The sequence below is a fragment of the Cryptomeria japonica genome, unplaced genomic scaffold (assembly GCF_030272615.1).
Source record: "Cryptomeria japonica unplaced genomic scaffold, Sugi_1.0 HiC_scaffold_157, whole genome shotgun sequence".
NCBI lineage: Eukaryota > Viridiplantae > Streptophyta > Pinopsida > Cupressales > Cupressaceae > Cryptomeria > Cryptomeria japonica.
In genome coordinates, this window is record NW_026728979.1 from 115,992 (window position 1) to 130,000 (window position 14,009).

At 59.9% G+C, this 14,009-nt stretch overlaps 1 non-coding gene across 1 annotated transcript; it reads right to left on the reverse strand.

The window, feature by feature from the left end:
* Window positions 1-2,721: 2,721 nt before the first annotated feature.
* LOC131866928 (5S ribosomal RNA) lies at window positions 2,722-2,840 on the reverse strand. Its single transcript, XR_009365527.1, has one exon. It is a non-coding gene; the product is annotated as a 5S ribosomal RNA (ribosomal RNA).
* Window positions 2,841-14,009: the final 11,169 nt, after the last annotated feature.

Genomic DNA, 14,009 nt, shown 5'->3' on the forward strand with positions numbered 1-14,009 from the left:
AGTGAAGGCAGCGCATCAAAGGTGCGCACCTCGCTGCCCACCTTGGTGTGCTCTGAGGTGCGCACCCGGGAGCGCTACGAAGTGTGCTCCAAGGTGCGGCGTGCACGTTGTCGGAGCCCGGTTTGCCCCGGGTGCGCACCTCGCCTGCACCTTGGCCGGGGTGGGCACCTTGGCTGGGTTTGCCCAGGGTGCGCTCCGAAGCGGGGTTACTGGAGCGCCCCCTCTTTTTTTGTCAGAGCGTTTGGTGGGGTTTCTCGCATTGGCTCTTCCCAGGCCCGGTTGTTGGGTGCGCTCCCACCCTGGCGCGCGCGAAGTTGGAAGTTGGATTAATTGCCCGGGCGCGCACCTTCGCCAGGGTGGGCACCTTGGTGCGCACACCTTGGCTGGGCTGCGCACCAGGGCGGGCTCAAGATGGCACCAGCATTCCCTTTTTCTCACTATCTTTCAAAACGGAAATTTTAAAATCTCGTTTTTTTTTTGCCTTTTATGGAAATTAGTGAAGGCATCGCATCAAAGGTGCGCACCTCGCTGCCCACCTTGGTGTGCTCCGAGGTGCCCACCACGGTGCGCAACGCCGGTGCGAACCCGGGAGCGCCCCGATGTGTGCTCCAAGGTGCGGCGTGCACGAAGTCGGACCCCGGTTTGCCCCGGGTGCGCACCTCGCGTGCACCTTGGTGCGCACACCTTGGCTGGGTTGCGCGGCCTGGTGGGCACCATGGTGCGCACCAAGGAGCGCTCCGAAGTGTGCTCCAAGGTGCGGCGTGCACGAAGTCGGAGCCCGGTTTGCCCCGGGTACGCACCTCGCGTGCACCTTCGCCGGGGTGGGCACCTCGGCTGGGTTGCGCGCCCTGGTGCGCACCAAGGAGCGCTCCGAAGTGTGCTCCAAGGTGCGGCGTGCACGAAGTCGGAGCCCGGTTTGCCCCGGGTGCGCACCTTCGCCGCGGTGCGCACCATGGCGTGCACGAAGTCGGAGCCCGGTTTGCCCCGGGTGCGCACCTCGCGTGCACCTTCGGCGGGGTTGCGCGCCCTGGTGGGCACCATGGTGCGCACCAAGGAGCGCTCCGAAGTGTGCTCCAAGGTGCGGCGTGCACGAAGTCGGAGCCCGGTTTGCCCCGGGTGCGCACCTCGCGTGCACCTTCGGCGGGGTTGCGCGCCCTGGTGGGCACCATGGTGCGCACCAAGGAGCGCTCCGAAGTGTGCTCCAAGGTGCGGCGTGCACGAAGTCGGAGCCCGGTTTGCCCCGGGTGCGCACCTCGCGTGCACCTTCGCCGCGGTGGGCACCATGGCGTGCACGAAGTCGGAGCCCGGTTTGCCCCGGGTGCGCACCTCGCGTGCACCTTCGCCGGGGTGGGCACCTCGGCTGGGTTGCGCGCCCTGGTGCGCACCAAGGAGCGCTCCGAAGTGTGCTCCAAGGTGCGGCGTGCACGAAGTCGGAGCCCGGTTTGCCCCGGGTGCGCACCTCGCGTGCACCTTCGCCAGGGTGGGCACCTCGGTGCGCACACCTTCTCAATGTTTTCTTGCCTTTTCTGGAAATTGGTGAAGGCAGCGCATCAAAGGTGCGCACCTCGGTGTGCTCCGAGGTGCGAACCCGAGAGCGCTCCGAGGTGCCCACGAAGTCGAAAGTCGGGTTAATTGCATTGTTTTCCCCGGGTGCGCTCCGAGGTGCGCAACATCGGCGCGCACCAAGGAGGGCTCCGAAGTGTGCTCCAAGGTGCGCACGATGGCGTGCACCTCTGGTGCGCACGATTCGGAGCTCGGTTTGACCGGGGTGCGCACACCTTGGCTGGGTTGCGCACCTTTTGTGCGCTCCAAGGTGCGCACGAAGTCGGAGCTCGGTTTGCCCCGGGTGCGCACCTTCGCCAGGGTGCGCACCTTGATGCGCACGCCTTGGCTGGGCTGCGCACCTTGGTGGGCGCCATGGTGCGCACCTTTCGTGCGCTCCAAGGTGCGCACGAAGTCGGAGCTCGGTTTGCCCCGGGTGCGCACCTTGGTGGGCGCCATGGTGCACTCCGAGGTGCCCAAGATTGGTGCGCACCAAGGAGCGCTCCGAAGTGCGCTCCAAGGTGCGCGCGAAGTCGAAAGTTGGGTTAATTGTCCGGTTTGCCTCGGGTGCGCACCTTGCGTGCACCTTCGCCAGGGTGGGCGCCTTGGTGCGCACACCTTGGCTGGGCTGCGCACACCTTGGCACCCGCGTTTCCTTCATTTTAAATTTTTTTTTTTTACAATCTCTCAAGTGGGAAATTCTATAATCTCAACTTTTTTTGCCTTTTCAGGAAACTTTTGAATGGAGCGCATCATTGGTGCGCTCCGAAGTGTGCTCCAAAGCTCTCTCCAGCTGCGTGCACCTGCCCCGGCCGCGCACCCGGCCCCGCCCAGCTTCGCTCACCTGTCCCGGGCGTCTGGTGCGGAACCTTAGAGTAAGAAACATCACCGTGCACCTTGGCCAACGTGCGCGACTCGACCGAGCGCGCACTGGCCGAGGTGCACACCGATTTCACCTGGGTGCGCGCGCAGCACCTCGGGCGCACCGGGGTGCGCGCACAACGCCCGGGTTGCACCGTGGCCTGTGTGCTCGGGGTGCCTCGGGTGCGCGCTCGGTGTCGCCCCGGCGCGCGCGGTAGTGCGGGCAGCGCACCCCGGCCCGGCCCGGCCCCGACGAGAACGCAAACGGGCAAAAGGTTTATTCAAATAGCATTGCGACGCCCGGCGAAAAACTAAAAAAGGGTGCAACACCGGGACTTCCCGGGAGGTCACCCATCCCAGTACTACTCCGGCCCAAGCGCGCTTAACTGCGGAGTTCTGATGGGATCCGGTGCACTAATGCTGGTATGATCGCACCCGTTATGAGCTTGTCGCAGTGTGTACTTAGCAAACCGCGACCCACGTGCGAATCCACCCCGGCCACCCACCCCCGTCGAGGTGCACACCCTCCCTCGCGAAGTGCGCCCCGTTCGCCAAGTGTGAGCCCTGCCCGGGTGCGCGCACCTTGCTAGGGCGTCGGGTGTGCACCCGGCCCGGCCTACGTGCGTGCACCTGGAGGGGGCGTCGTGTGCGTGCAGTGTCCCGTCTGCAACGCGGTGCCCACACACCACCTCGGGCGCAACGACCTGCGCTCACATGTGGGCCGAGTGCACCTTGGTGCATGTTCGGGGCGCCTCGGGTGCACGCTCGATCTTGCCCCGGTGCACCAAGGCGCTCGGTTTGCCCCGGGTGCGCACTTGGTGCAAGGTGGGCACCCAAAATAGGGATCAAGCACCAAAACACAAGTTTCGGGATGCAAAATGGGACCCAAGGACCACAAATGCGTTCCAAGACCCATGATGGGTCCACGAGAACAAAAATGTGTTCCGAGACTTAATAAACAAATATTGGGTTTTAGGAGAAGAAACATGCTCTGATGCCCAAAACGAGAATCGACCCCGAAAAGGCCACAGGCCAAAAGTGGGATGCGAGACAAAAAAAAATGGGACCCGAGGACCAAAATTGGGTTCCCAGGTCGAAGACAGGGCAACCGGACAAGAAACGACCTCTAAGGCTCGAAATGAGTCCCGACGACTAAAACTTGACAAGAAGCACCCATCAGGCACCCAACTCGACACCCATGGGATGCCGACCCACCCGGGCTTCCACCTAGCACACCTTGGCACCCACCCACCCTCGCACCCAACCTCGCACCCAACTTAGCACCTTTGAACCCACATTGGCACTCACCCTGACCCTGGCACCTTGGAACCCACATTGGCACTCACCTTGACCCTGGCACCCACCTTTGCACTCACCTTGGGACCCACCCTGGCTCCCACCTCGGCACCCACCCAGACACCCACCTTGGTTCCTTGGCACCCACCTTGGATCCTTGGCACCCACCCCGACACCCACCTTGGCACGCAACTTGGCTACTTGCCACCCACCTTGGCTCCTTGACGCCCACCCCGACAACCACCCCGTGACCTACCCTGGCTAGGGTTGGTGCACACCCACCCTGGTGCCCACCTTGGCACCCACCCTATGACCCACCTTGGCACGCACCTTAGTACCCACCCCGTTACCCACCCTAGGACCCACCCCGTGACCCACCTTGGCCAGGGTGGGTGCACCCACCCTGGTGCCCACCTTGGCACCCACCCATCCTAGCACCCAGCCTGTGACCGGGCTTGGAACCCAACCTTGCACCCGCACCCGTCTTGGCCAGTGTGGGTGCGCACCCATCCTGGCACCCACGTTGTGACACACCCTTTAACCCACGCACCCTAGCACCCACGTTGGCACCCACCTTGGAACCCAACCTAGCAACTTGGCACCCACCCCGTGACCCACCTTGGCATCCACCATAGCAGTCGCCGACTTGGCACCCACCTCGGCACCCACCTTGACACTTGTGGACCCACCTTGCCACTCACCCTAGCATCGACCCATCCTAGCACCCACCCTGGCACCTTTGCACCCTAGCACTCACCCATCCTAGCACCTAACCTGTGACCCACCTTGACACTCACCCTCGCACCCACCTTGGAACCCAACCTAGCACCCACCCACCCTGACACCAACCCTAGCACCTACCCACCCTTGCACCCACCCTGTGACCCATCTTGGCACCCACCCATCCTACCACTCAACCTATCACCCACCTTCTCACCCACCTTGGCATCCACCTTAGCACCCACCCACACTGGCACCTTGGCACCCACCTCGGGCAAGGTGGGTGCACACCCACCCTGGCACCCAATTTAGAACCCACCGAGCATGTTACCCACCTTGGCACCCACATTGCAGCCCACCCTAGTACCCACCCTATGACCCACATTGGCATCCACACCCTAGCACCCAGGCACCTCGACACCCGCCTTGACACCCACCCTAGCACTGAACCTGTGACCCACCTTGGAACTCACCCTAGAACCCACCCACCCTGTGAACCACCTTGGCATCCACCTTAGCACCCACCCACCTTGGCACCCACTCTAGCACTCACCCATCCTAACACCCAACTTGTTACCCACCTTGGCACCCGCCCTCGCGTCCACCTTGAAACCCACCCTAGCACCCACCCACGCAGGAGCCCACCTTGGCACCCAACCTAACACCCACGCATCCTGGCACCCAACTTGTGACCCACCTTGGAACCCACCCTAGTACCCACCTTTGAACCCACTATATCACCAACCCACCTTGGCACCCACCCTATGACCCTCTTTGGAATCCACCCTAGCACGCACCCACCCTGGCACCCACCATGGAGCGCACCCTAGCACCCACCCACCTCGGCACGCACCTCAACACCCACCTTGGTGTGCGCACTGCGCCAACCTCTCAAAGACCCTATGTGGTGCGCTCCAAAGTGTACACCTTTGGTGCGCTCCAAGGTGCGCACCTTTGGTGCACACCGAGGTGCACACCAAAGTGTGCACCGAGGTGAGCACCAAAGTGCACTCCAGGGTGCACACCAAGGCGTGCACCTTTGGTGCGGTCAATGCAAACGAATTCGGAAGTTGGGGTCGATGTCCTAATCGCTGCTGCAGACTACACGTATGAGAATCGGACAAATAGCTTTATATAGGGGAGGTGTTGCGTTTGATGGGTCGACTCCCCTGGTTGTGTGCACTGCACCAACTTCAAAGACCCTGTCTTGTTTAAGAAGTCAAAAGTTGGGGTGGATGTCCTAATCATTGCTGCAGTCTACGCATGTATGAGAATCAGACAAATAGCTTATATAGGGGAGGTGTTGCATTCGGTGGGTTGACTCCCCTGGTTGTGCGCACTGCGCCAACCTCAAAGACCCCGCATAGCAGAAGAAGTCGGAAGTCGGATTTTGGTGAGCACCAAGGCGTGCACCTTTGGTGCGGTCAACGCAGACGAATTCAGAAGTTGGGGTGGATGTCCTAATCGTTGTTGCAGGCTACACATGTATGAGAATCAGACAAATAGCTTATATAGGGGAGGTGTTGGGTTTGATGGGTCAACTCCCTTGGTTGTGCGCATTACGCCAACCTCAAAGACCTTGTTTTCGTTAAGAAGTCAAAAGTTGGGGTCAATGTCCTAATGGCTCCTGCAGGCTACACATGTATGAGAATCGGACAAATAGCTTATATAGGGGAGGTGTTGGGTTTGATGGGTCGACTCCCCTGGTTGTGCGCATTACGTCAACCTCAAAGACCTTGTTTTCGTTAAGAAGTCAAAAGTTGGGGTCGATGTCCTAATTGCTCCTGTAGACTACACATGTATGAGAATCAGACAAATAGCTTATATAGGGGAGGTGTTGGGTTTGATGGGTTGACTCCCCTAGTTGTTCGCATTACACCAACCTCAAAGACCTTGTTTTCGTTTAGAAGCCGAAAGTTGGGGTCGATGTCCTAATTGCTCCTGCAGGCTACGCATGTATGAGAATCAGACAAATAGCTTATATAGGGGAGGTGTTGGGTTTGATGGGTCGACTCCCCTGGTTGTGCGCATTGCGCCAACCTCAAAGACCCTGCATTGCGGATGAAGTCGAAAGTCAGAGTTTGGTGTGCTACAAGGTGTGGTCGAAGGTGCTCACCTAGGTGTGCACCTTTGGAGCACAGGAAAAGTGCCCTCCAAAAGTGCGCACCTTTGGAGTGCACAAAAGTGCCCTCCAAAAGTGCGCACCTTTGGAGCGCAGAAAAGTGCCCTCCAAAAAGTGCCCTCCAAAAGTGCGCACCTTTGGAGCGCAGAAAAGTGCCCTCCAAAAAGTGCCCTCCAAAAGTGCGCACCTTTGGAGCGCAGAAAAGTGCCCTCCAAAAAGTGCCCTCCAAAAGTGCGCACCTTTGGAGCGCAGAAAAGTGCCCTCCAAAAAGTGCCCTCCAAAAGTGCGCACCTTTGGAGCGCAGAAAAGTGCCCTCCAAAAAGTGCCCTCCAAAAGTGCGCACCTTTGGAGCGCAGAAAAGTGCCCTCCAAAAAGTGCCCTCCAAAAGTGCGCACCTTTGGAGCGCAGAAAAGTGCCCTCCAAAAAGTGCCCTCCAAAAGTGCGCACCTTTGGAGCGCAGAAAAGTGCCCTCCAAAAAGTGCCCTCCAAAAGTGCGCACCTTTGGAGCGCAGAAAAGTGCCCTCCAAAAAGTGCCCTCCAAAAGTGCGCACCTTTGGAGCGCAGAAAAGTGCCCTCCAAAAAGTGCCCTCCAAAAGTGCGCACCTTTGGAGCGCAGAAAAGTGCCCTCCAAAAGTGCGCACTTTTGGTGCGCACCAAGGCGCTGGTTCGGTCGTTGCAGGCGAGTTCGGAAGTTGGGGTCGATGTCCTGAGCGGAGGTGCAAACTACACAGGTGTCGGAATCGGACAAATAGCTTATATAGGGGAGGTGTATGCTTCGATGGGTCGACTCCCCAGGTTGAGCGCACCGCGCCAACCTCAAAGACCCTACGGTATGGATGAAGTCGGAAGTTGGGTCCGATGACCGATTCGATTAGTAGGTATGCTCATGAGGTCGGAATTTGGGTCCGATGACCTGCCATGTGCAGGAAGGCGAATGTTGACACTGTGCGTTGCAAGGTGCACACCAAGGCGCTGGTGCGGTCTTTTTAGTCGAGTTCGGAAGTTGGGGTCGATGTCCTGATCGGAGGTGCAAGCTACACAGGTGTGGGAATCGGACAAATAGCTTATATAGGGGAGGTGTATGCTTCGTTGGGTCGACTCCCCGGGTTGAGCGCACCGCGCCAACCTCAAAGACCCTACGGTATGGATGAAGTCGGAAGTTGGGTCCGATGACCGATTCGATATGTAGGCATACTCGCGAGGTCGGAATTTGGGTCCGATGACCTGCCACGTGCAGGAAGGCGAATGTTGGCACTGTGCGTTGCAAGGTGCGCACCAAGGCGCTGGTTCGGTCGTTGGAGGCGAGTTCGGAAGTTGGGGTCGATGTCTTGATCGGAGGTGCAAACTACACAGGTGTGGGAATCGGACAAATAGCTTATATAGGGGAGGTGTATGCTTCGTTGGGTCGACTCCCCGGGTTGAGCGCACCGCGCCAACCTCAAAGACCCTACGGTATGGATGAAGTCGGAAGTTGGGTCCGATGACCGATTCGATATGTAGGCATACTCGCGAGGTCGGAATTTGGGTCCGATGACCTGCCATGTGCAGGAAGGCGAATGTTGGGACTGTGCGTCGCAAGGTGCGCACCAAGGCGCTGGTGCCGTCGTTGCAGTCGAGTTCGGAAGTTGGGGTCGATGTCCTGGTCAGAGGTGCAAACTACACAGGTGTGGGAATCGGACAAATAGCTTATATAGGGGAGGTGTATGCTTCGATGGGTCGACTCCCTGGGTTGAGCGCACCGCGCCAACCTCAAAGACCCTACAGTATGGATGAAGTCGGAAGTTGGGTCCGATGACCGATTCGATACGTAGGCATATTGGCGAGGTCTGAATTTGTGTCCGATGACCTGCCATGCGCAGGAAGGCGGAATTTGGGTCCGATGACCGAGTTGATGGCGTGCCATGCGCAGAAAGGCGGAATTTGGGTCCGATGACCGAGTTGATGTTGATGGCCCGCCATGCACAGGAAGGCGGAATTTGGGTCCGATGACCGATTTGAAGGCGTGCCATACGCAAAAAGGCGGAGTTTGGGTCCGATGACCGAGTTGATATTGATGGCCCGCCATGCGCAGGAAGGCGGAATTTGGGTCCGATGACCTGACATACGCATGGAGTCCGACTCGGGGGCCGATGTTCGATTCGATGACTTGCATTGTGGGTAAAGTCGGAAGTTGTGGTCTTTGACCCGATTCGATGACCAGACTTCGGCTGCTTGAGAATCGGACAAATAACTTATATAGGGGAGGTAGTGTTCTCGAGCATCCTCCCCCCGTGCCCGTTTATGTCGATTGATGCTGGTGCTCGACTGGTTGGAGCGCTCGGATGCAAAAATCTTGCACCAGGATTTATCGATTGTGATGGACACGGCAAGTCTCCTGATTGCTATGCAGGAGCTCATCGTGAATCTCTATGCGGCCTTGGTATGGACTCGACCTGCGGAATGGTTCGGCAATGGTAGTCGCTCCAACACGTCCTTGCAATGGCCACAGAGGTGATTCGACTAGAGCTCCAGTCTAGCTTTTGGGTTGCTTGGCGGACTGGTATAGCCGCGATCGAGTTCCGGCCATGAACGTTTTAGATAGCTCTTGGGCTTTCTGGGACGGAAGTCGGAAGTTTGGGCTGTTGTCCGATTTGATGACCATTCTTCGGATGTGTGAGAATCGGACAAATAACTTATATAGGGGACTGTGTTGTCTCACGCAGCCCCCTCCGTGCCCCTCTATCTCGACCGATGTTGGTGCTTGAAAGGGTTGGGATCGCTCGGATTTATAAACGTGCACCACCATTTGTCGAGTGTGAGGGACGCGGCAGGTCTCCTAAATGCTATGCGGGCGCTCTCTGAGAATCTCTATCCGGCCTCGACACAGACTAGTCTTGCTGAATGGTTTGGCACTGGTAGTCGATCCAACACGTCGTTGTTGTGGCCGCCTAGGCGATTCGATTCGAGCCCCCGTCTAGCTTTTGGGTTGCTTGGCGGATTTTGCCCTATCCGCAAGTGAGCTCGGTCCCTAAACGTTCGAGAAACCCGATTGCTATGCGCCGACTCTCTTTCTTGCGAGCCTCCATCTAGCTTTTGGGTCTCTACGGAACGGAAGTCGGAATCTGGGACCGTTGTTTGATTCGACGAGGCAGACTACGGTTGTGCGAGAATCGGACAAATAACTTATATAGGGGAGGTGTTGACTGGAGCATTCTCCCCCGTGCCCCTCTAACTCGACCAATGCTGGCGCTCGAACGGTGGTAGCGCTCGGATTTTCATTGAGCGCCAGCATTGGTCGATTTAGAGGGGCATGCGAGATTCCCGAATGCTATGCGAGGGCTCTAACGGAAATGTCTATTGGTTTCGGTATGGATGCAATTGCGAGTGGTTCGGCAAAGGTAGTCGTTCCGATGCGTCCATGTCGTGGCCAAATCGATAATTCGATTTGAGCCCTCGTATAGCATTTGGGTCTCTCGATGTGATTCCGCATTCCAGTCCCTTTGGGCACTGCTTGAGCCGCATCCCAGGGGGTTCCCTTCCCAATAATCTGCCTCGCAACCCGATTGCTATGCGGTGAGGCTCCTCGGCCGCCTCGGAACTATCTGTGTATCAGACGCATCGCGGGATAAGGGGTTGGCAACGGTAGTCGCCCCAAGCGCGTCCGATGCTTGGACCATTCCGAGGCGGCCCTGAAGCCTCTTCCGTCTAGCCGTTGGGTCCTTCTCGCCGCATCCCTCGCCTCGCACCCCGATTGCTATGCGGTGAGGCTCCTCGGCCGCCTCGGAACTATCTGTGTATCGGACGCGTCGCGGGATAAGGGGTTGTCACTGGTAGTCGCCCCAAGCGCGTCCGATGCTTGGACCATTCCGAGGCGGCCCTGAAGCCTCTTCCGTCTAGCCGTTGGGTCCTTCTCGCCGCATCCCTCGCCTCGCACCCCGATTGCTATGCGGTGAGGCTCCTCGGCCGCCTCGGAACTATCTGTGTATCGGACGCGTCGCGGGATAAGGGGTTGTCATTGGTAGTCGCCCCAAGCGCGTCCGATGCTTGGACCATTCCGAGGCGGCCCTGAAGCCTCTTCCGTCTAGCCGTTGGGTCCTTCTCGCCGCATCCCTCGCCTCGCACCCCGATTGCTATGCGGTGAGGCTCCTCGGCCGCCTCGGAACTATCTGTGTATCGGACGCGTCGCGGGATAAGGGGTTGTCACTGGTAGTCGCCCCAAGCGCGTCCGATGCTTGGACCATTCCGAGGCGGCCCTGAAGCCTCTTCCGTCTAGCCGTTGGGTCCTTCTCGCCGCATCCCTCGCCTCGCACCCCGATTGCTATGCGGTGAGGCTCCTCGGCCGCCTCGGAACTATCTGTGTATCGGACGCGTCGCGGGATAAGGGGTTGTCACTGGTAGTCGCCCCAAGCGCGTTCGATGCTTGGACCATTCCGAGGCGGCCCTGAAGCCTCTTCCGTCTAGCCGTTGGGTCCTTCTCGCCGCATCCCTCGCCTCGCACCCCGATTGCTATGCGGTGAGGCTCCTCGGCCGCCTTGGAACTATCTGTGTATCGGACGCGTCGCGGGATAAGGGGTTGTCACTGGTAGTCGCCCCAAGCGCGTCCGATGCTTGGACCATTCCGAGGCGGACCCGAAGCCTCTTCCGTCTAGCCGTTGGGTCCTTCTCGCCGCATCCTTCGCCTCGCACCCCGATTGCTATGCGGTGAGGCTCCTCGGCCGCCTCGGAACTATCTGTGTATCGGACGCGTCGCGGGATAAGGGGTTGTCACTGGTAGTCGCCCCAAGCGCGTCCGATGCTTGGACCATTCCGAGGCGGACCCGAAGCCTCTTCCGTCTAGCCGTTGGGTCCTTCTCGCCGCATCCCTCGCCTCGCACCCCGATTGCTATGCGGTGAGGCTCCTCGGCCGCCTTGGAACTATCTGTGTATCGGACGCGTCGCGGGATAAGGGGTTGTCACTGGTAGTCGCCCCAAGCGCGTCCGATGCTTGGACCATTCCGAGGCGGACCCGAAGCCTCTTCCGTCTAGCCGTTGGGTCCTTCTCGCCGCATCCCTCGCCTCGCACCCCGATTGCTATGCGGTGAGGCTCCTCGGCCGCCTTGGAACTATCTGTGTATCGGACGCGTCGCGGGATAAGGGGTTGTCACTGGTAGTCGCCCCAAGCGCGTCCGATGCTTGGACCATTCCGAGGCGGACCCGAAGCCTCTTCCGTCTAGCCGTTGGGTCCTTCTCGCCGCATCCCTCGCCTCGCACCCCGATTGCTATGCGGTGAGGCTCCTCGGCCGCCTTGGAACTATCTGTGTATCGGACGCGTCGCGGGATAAGGGGTTGTCACTGGTAGTCGCCCCAAGCGCGTCCGATGCTTGGACCATTCCGAGGCGGCCCCGAAGCCTCTTCCGTCTAGCCGTTGGGTCCTTCTCGCCGCATCCCTCGCCTCGCACCCCGATTGCTATGCGGTGAGGCTCCTCGGCCGCCTTGGAACTATCTGTGTATCGGACGCGTCGCGGGATAAGGGGTTGTCACTGGTAGTCGCCCCAAGCGCGTCCGATGCTTGGACCATTCCGAGGCGGCCCCGAAGCCTCTTCCGTGTAGCCGTTGGGTCCTTCTCGCCGCATCCCTCGCCTCGCACCCCGATTGCTATGCGGTGAGGCTCCTCGGCCGCCTTGGAACTATCTGTGTATCGGACGCGTCGCGGGATAAGGGGTTGTCACTGGTAGTCGCCCCAAGCGCGTCCGATGCTTGGACCATTCCGAGGCGGACCTGAAGCCTCTTCCCTCTAGCCATTGGGGCTTTCTCGCCGCATCCCTCGCCTCGCACCCTGATTGCTATGCTGTGAGGCTCCTCGGCCGCCTTGGAACTATCTGTGTATCGGACGCATCGCGGGATAAGGGGTTGGCAGTGGTAGTCGCCCCAAGCGCATCCGATGCTTGGACCATTCCGAGGCGGCCCTGCAGCCTCTTCCGTCTAGCCGTTGGGGCCATCTCGCCGCATCCCCCACCTCGCACCACGATTGCTATGCGGTGAGGCTCCTTGGCCGCCTCGGAACTATCTGTGTATCGGACGCATCGCGGGATAAGGGGTTGTCACTGGTAGTCGCCCCAAGCGCGTCCGATGCTTGGACTATTCCGAGGCGGCCCTGCAGCCTCTTCCGTCTAGCCGTTGGGGCCATCTCGCTGCATCCCCCACCTCCTCGGCCGCCTCGGAACTATCTGTGTATCGGACGCATCGCGGGATAAGGGGTTGGCAGTGGTAGTCGCCCCAAGCGCGTCCGATGCTTGGACTATTCCGAGGCAGCCCTGCAGCCTCTTCCGTCTAGCCTTTGGGGCCATCTCGCCGCATCCCTCGCCTCGCACCCCGATTGCTATGCGGTGAGGCTCCTCGGCCGCCTGGGAACTATCTTCGTATCGGACGCATCGCGGGATAAGGGGTTGTCACTGGTAGTCGCCCCAAGCGCGTCCGATGCTTGGACTATTCCGAGGCGGCCCTGTGGCCTCTTCCGTCTAGCCGTTGGGGCCATCTCGCCGCATCCCCCACCTCGCACCCCGATTGCTATGCGGTGAGGCTCTTCGGCCGCCTTGGAACTATCTTCGTATCGGACGCATCGCGGGATAAGGGGTTGTCACTGGTAGTGGCCCCAAGCGCGTCCGATGCTTGGACTATTCCGAGGCGGCCCTGCAGCCTCTTCCGTCTAGCCGTTGGGGCCATCTCGCCGCATCCCCCACCTCGCACCCCGATTGCTATGCGGTGAGGCTCCTCGGCCGCCTTGGAACTATCTTCGTATCGGACGCATCGCGGGATAAGGGGTTGTCACTGGTAGTCGCCCCAAGCGCGTCCGATGCTTGGACTATTCCGACGCGGCCCTGTGGCCTCTTCCGTCTAGCCGTTGGGGCCATCTCGCCGCATCCCCCACCTCGCACCCCGATTGCTATGCGGTGAGGCTCCTCGGCCGCCTTGGAACCATCTTCGTATCGGACGCATCGCGGGATAGGGGGCTGTCACTGGTAGTCGCCCCAAGCGTGTCCGATGCTTGGACCATTCCTAGGCGGCCCTGAAGCCTCTTCCGTCTAGCCGTTGGGGCCTTCCCGCCCCATCCCTCGCCTCGCACCCCCGATTGCTATGCGGTGAGGCTCCTCGGCCGCCTTGGAACCATCTGTGTATCGGACGCATCGCGGGATAAGGGGTTGGCACTGGCAGTCGCCCCAAGCGCGTCCGATGCTTGGACCATTCCGAGGTGGCCCTGAAGCCTCTTCCGTCTAGCCGTTGGGGCCTTCCCGCCCCATCCCTCGCCTCGCACCCCGATTGATATGCGGTGAGGCTCCTCGGCCGCCTTGGAACTATCTGTGTATCGGACGCATCGCGGGATAAGGGGTTGGCACTGGTAGTCGTCCCAATCGCATCCGATGCTTGGACCATTCCGAGGCGGCCCTGCAGCCTCTTCCGTTTAGCCGTCGGGGCCTTCCCGCCGCATCCCTCGCCTCGCATCCCGATTCCT